Here is a 5,492-nt window from a genome sequence, read left to right as displayed (position 1 = left end):
CGAAAGAGGCTTGCAGTAGCACTCTAAACATACATGTGTGGACAGCTCTTTGAAGTTGTGGCTCAGGTTGGCACTCGGGCTCAAAAGCCTAGGGAGGAGGATAGGTGTCCTATCAAGAGTGTTCAGGCACCTGGATTCTATTTCCAACTCTCTCACTGATCCATTGTGTGCCCTTATGCAAGTTATTTTACTCCTTTTGGTTCTGTTTACCCATTGTCCCTGCCTGCAGGTATATGGGATCTTGGGGAGCAATTACCACACAGCTGGGGTTCCAATTAATTTCTTTATTAAAGGAAAAAAAAGGAAGTGGTGGGAATTTAATAATGAAATACGATGGGATGGGGTGTATAGGGTGTTTATAATAGACAACGATGGGGGGGTCTTCTTATTGAACAGTGTAGGGAGTTCTAATAGTGGGCTACAGCAAGTGGGGTTCAGCACAATGAGATACAGTACAGTCAATAAGCAACTCTAGATACAGTGTGGAAATGCAAAGCGTACCCAAAAGAAATGCAAAATAAAATGGTAGCTTCTACATGAGTTAATAGCTAGATACACAATGTAACACAGTGGCATCAATGTAAATACAAAGTATATCAGAAAAGTGGAGGCAACCAATGGGGTGTTATAATTACAAGTAAAATGTGAGTTACAGTACAACAATACAATATCAATATAAAGGCTGGGTCAAGAAACAGGAGGGGGGGGTGAGTGATTAGTGGTATGCAGACGAGTGGCTGGAAGCAGCGAGAGACTCTGATGCCCTACAGGGTAAGGACAGTGGAGCAGCGTGATGATGATCTTCGGTAGGGGAGAGGCAGCAGAGAAGTGTAAAGAAGGGCTAGAGAGAGGTTTAAGCAACAAGCGGACACCAAAAACAAAGGTAAAAAAAACAGCAAGGGTTTTGGGAAGTTTCACAGGGGGAGAAGCAGCAAGGGGTTTGGGAAGTTCGGAGGGTGATGCAGACGCAGGAGGGGAAGCAGCAAGGGGTTTGGGAAGTTCGGAGGGTGATGCAGACGCGGGGGGGCAGCAAGGAGTCGGGAGGTTCGGAGAGAATGCAGATGCGGGGAAAAAGCAGCAAAGGGTTATAACAGGGAGACATGGAGGAGCACACAGAGGGGGAGATTGGAGCGGGGGAAAAACAGACACGGGAAAGTTCAGGGAGAGATTGGGACAGCGGGAAGACGAATTTGAAGCAGCAAAAACCTTAAATATCTTAACCAATGACTAGGCAAAACAACAAATATCACAATTCTAAGCAAAGCTATAACAAGCAACTATTCGGAGCAACAAAACAGTAAACTATAACAAGGCAGTTGAAACTTACAAGCTCTACAATATTAACAAACTATGACTTATTAAACTAAAAAAACAAGACCTATGGTGCACCTTATGTTATGGGCAGGTTACAGAGGGCAGAGTGGTATGTGTCCAGGACCCAGTTCCCCAGGAAGCCAAGGGATGGTGGCTACAGCGGTGGATACAGCTGAAAGCAGAGAACCCCAAGGCAAAGCCCACAGGAGCAGAGCTTAGCAGCGGCACAAACTTATTTTTAGCGGCAAAGAGCCCTGGAGTTTAAGAGAGGTTTTAAGACACAGACCAAGGTTTAACTTGAGTCTGTGTGCGGGGGAAACAGAGCCAGCAGCTACAATAATAAAATAAAAGTATAGAAAGTTTTACAGAGGGATTCTTGCCAGTCCCCAAGGCAGCAGCAAAGGCAGAAGCAGCAGCAACATCAGAAGAGGCAAGGAGGGCTCGGTACAGTCTCAATAATCAGGAGATCTCTCAGGTAGCAATTCGTTCTTCGTGGGGGGAGGCGTTCAAAAATGGGGGTACGCTCAAAAATAAAACGAGAGCGGAGAAAGGGCCCCCCAGAACCCCTGGCTGATCAGACCAGGCAGCAATGCAGGAACCTTTCTGAGGTGTGTTTCAAAAATGTCTGGTTTTAAAGGCAAACTTGGGCAGTTTCCCGCCAGTAATCCTGATAGGCTCCCTCTGTCACAGGGGAGGGGGCACAGGGAAAAAACTGAAGGTAAGCCCAGGGACATGCCTGGACATAGTCCTGTGCAATAGGTGACTCAAGAGCACATGAGGCCTATGACTCATGCCCAGGATCTTAAAAACACATTAGGTCTTGCAGTTCTGGACATTGCCTACCCTACACCAAGCCCAGGCTCAACGAGGTGATAACAGGACTAACCCTTTGAACAGGGCAGTGGTCCCACTTAGCACGCAGCACAAGTGGCCATCCCTTTGAGAAGGGCAATGGCTCTTGTTAAACAACTTAAGGGGCCCTCCCTTTGAGAAGGGCAGTGGCCCTGGTAAACAACTTAACAGCCAGGGAAGGGCGGCCACAGGAGAACAGAAAACAAAATGGAGTCTGGGGACAGCTGTAAGAAACAAAATGGAATAGGGGATAGCTGTAACAGACACCCATCAGTAAATGGGGACAACATTAACTTACATCAAAGGAGTGTCGTGAGGTTTCATTGTAATTACATTCACCCAAGAATTCTGAAGGAACTCAAATATGAAATTGCAGAACTACTCATTGTAGTGTGTAACCCATCACTTAAATCAGCTTCTGACCAGATGACTGGAGGATAGCTAATGTGAAGCCCATTTTTTTTAAAAAGACTCCAGAGGTGATCCTGGCAATTACAGGCTGGTAAGCCTCACTTCAGTGCCAGGCAAATTGGTTGAAACTACAGCAAAGAACAGAATTAGCAGAAACATAAATGAACATGATTTGTTGGGGAAGAGTCAATGTGCTTCACCAACCTATCAGAATTCTTTGAGAAGATCAGCAAACTGGTGATCCCGTGGATACACTGTACTTGGACTTTCAGAACACCTTTGACCCGATCCCTCTCCAAAGGCTCTTACGCAAAGAGAGCGGTCATGGGATAAGAGGGAAGATTCTGTTATAGATCAGTAACAGGTTAAAAGGCAGGAAACAAAGGGTAGGAATAGGTGGAGTGGACAGGTAAATAACAGGATGCCCCAATGATCTGTACTGGAACCAGTGGTGTTCAACATATTGACAAATGATCTGGAAAAAGGAGTAAACAGTGAGGTGTCAGAATTTGCAGATGGTACAAAATTACTCAAGATAGTTAAGTCCAAAGCAGACTACAAAGAGTTACAATGGGATCTCACAAAACTTAGGTGACTGGGCAGCAAAATGGGAGATGAAATTCAGTATCAATAAGTGCAAAGTAATGCACATTGGAAAACATAATCTCAACTATACATACAAAATGATGGGGTCTAATTTAGTGACTATACTTTCAGGGATCATTTCTATAGTTTGTAACTAGAGAAGTGTGGTTGAAAGTGTCTGTTAACACTCAAGGCAGAGCTCTTAGAGTCACTGTGGATAGTGACACACAGCCTTTGATAGCACACAGCCTTTGAAGGCATAGTCCTTTGTTTAAGTTAACAACTTATTTGGACAACTCTTTCAGGGTGAGCATTTACTCACATGAAGTGACCTGCCACTCAAAGATTTTTGGTAATTAACAGAAAAGTTAATGAAAAAATTGTGAAAAGCAAATGAAGTTGGGTTTTGATTTAACAAATGTTCCCATTTATTTGAAAGTTCTACAATACCATGGTGTATTTTTTCCTGATAATCTGATTTGGCCAAGAGTAATGCCAGTAATGCTATTTCCTGATCCCTGCAGGTGCTCAGCTTTTACCCTGCTGTATGAATGATTACCCTTATCCCTCACTTACTTAGTTTCAAATGCTACAGCGATCACAAAATCTCCCTGCAGCCAACACCTAGTGGGCAAGCCAGCATTGAAAAACAAAGAGTAGAAGGAATGTGATTGAGAACAGAATGGGTGAGCAGTTCCTACATTAAGGTAAGTAGGAGGACCAAGCTTGTGGTTAAAGTTTTAACCACATGCTACCTAATGATTGATTACTGTGTCAATATTAGTACGTGTTAATTAAAATCATGGTAGCTAACGTTTTAAAACACAACCAATTTTCCTACTCTAGACAGGGCACACTGTAAACTACATGGTAGCTGAAGGCCAGCATTGTCTTTGCTGCAACAAAAATCTGCAGTTCCAAGGTATTTGGATTTCACAGTGGTGCTAATTGGCCATTTCTTCCAGGTTCTTTTGTATACAGTATAAACAGGTTAACCCAGAAAGAACTCATACATTCCATCTGAAAAGGGACTGGAGAAATTGCTGATGCTGTCTATGGTCCTTTTTTTTTTCTTTTAAGGTATTGAAAATGTGAACAGAGTCCCAGACAGATTTAAACTTGCCTTGATAACAAATGTAAATGCATAAATCAAACAGTTTGTCTGAAGCAATAAACACTACAAGATGCAGCTCAGACTGGCAGCGTAAGAGAAATTATACAAATAGTTGCCATAGAAAACATGAATAAAATCTGCCTTGAATTATTTATTTTTAGTGCTTTATTTTATCTCCTCTATCTTGGAAGGCTGAAAATTATTCCTGATGAGAGCTTTTGAGTGCCTGAGTCTCAAATTAAAACAACACATTAACGTCTTCCATACAACACTGTGGTAGCAAGATTAGAGTGGAGTGCTTACTAATGTACAGGCTTCACCACTTTTCACTAATGGGACCACTAGTTTGCACCACTTAAATTTACTGCCTTAAAATGTATCCATGAAACACAATGTTCTTGGTTGTAAGCAAACCGAATAAAATTTAATATATACAGAAGTGGCAGAAGCAGAACTAATCCTTTCCAGGGTACTGGCCCTTGCATCAACTGTATTTATTTTGGAATCTGATTAAAAACATGTCTTACTGCATTAGCAAGATCTCATAGGGAGGGAAATCAAATGTAGTGTGGGTCATAAGAGATTTCAGATGACCAGATCATCTATAATTGGGTCTTTTTCCCCCTCCTTATTGAAGGACTTTTCTTTATCAGAGCCTGTGGGTCTTCAAAGCTGTTTTCTGAGCCAAGCTTCATGGCTTGGCATTGCATTCTTCTAGCCAAGGAAAGGACTTCTTTCTAAGCATATCTGGGCTGTTCCTTACCGTGTTCGAAAAGTGATGTCAAGCTTTAATACATGCCTCACTTCAGTTTATAGCTTCTGGTTCAGGCCTCAGGTCTTTCAACAGGTCCACTGCTCCAGGCTCTCTCTCTACCACATTCCCTGCATTTTTATGTGGAGGATGTTTACCCATCATCCTGGAAAAGCATAATGCATGGACTGCAGATGACCCAGATAGGCCAAACACTGTTTGTTGGCCATTTTGCTTTCCCAATCCATGCATTCATGCCCCATGCTCCATGTGACCCCTAAGCTGGGGGCGTTTTCTGTTTACTTCTGCCCGTGTTAACTTTTATTTTGCTTTCTTGTTATAAACATCTGCTGAGCAAAAGATCTTGCTGACAGTAATTGTTTTTTTTTCCTTCTGCTTACCTAGGAGGAAGAGTGAAATATGAATTAACCAATAAATCTTCCTGCACAATATCTCCAATTTCTT

At 42.6% G+C, this 5,492-nt stretch overlaps 1 pseudogene; it reads left to right on the top strand.

Annotated features, from left to right (window-relative positions):
- Nucleotides 1-3,278: 3,278 nt before the first annotated feature.
- On the top strand, nt 3,279-3,371 carry LOC115652976 (annotated as a pseudogene).
- Nucleotides 3,372-5,492: the final 2,121 nt, after the last annotated feature.

This window comes from Gopherus evgoodei, chromosome 5 (assembly GCF_007399415.2).
Source record: "Gopherus evgoodei ecotype Sinaloan lineage chromosome 5, rGopEvg1_v1.p, whole genome shotgun sequence".
NCBI lineage: Eukaryota > Metazoa > Chordata > Testudines > Testudinidae > Gopherus > Gopherus evgoodei.
Note: the sequence above shows the minus strand (reverse complement) of the source record. Positions and strands in the feature narration are given on the sequence as shown.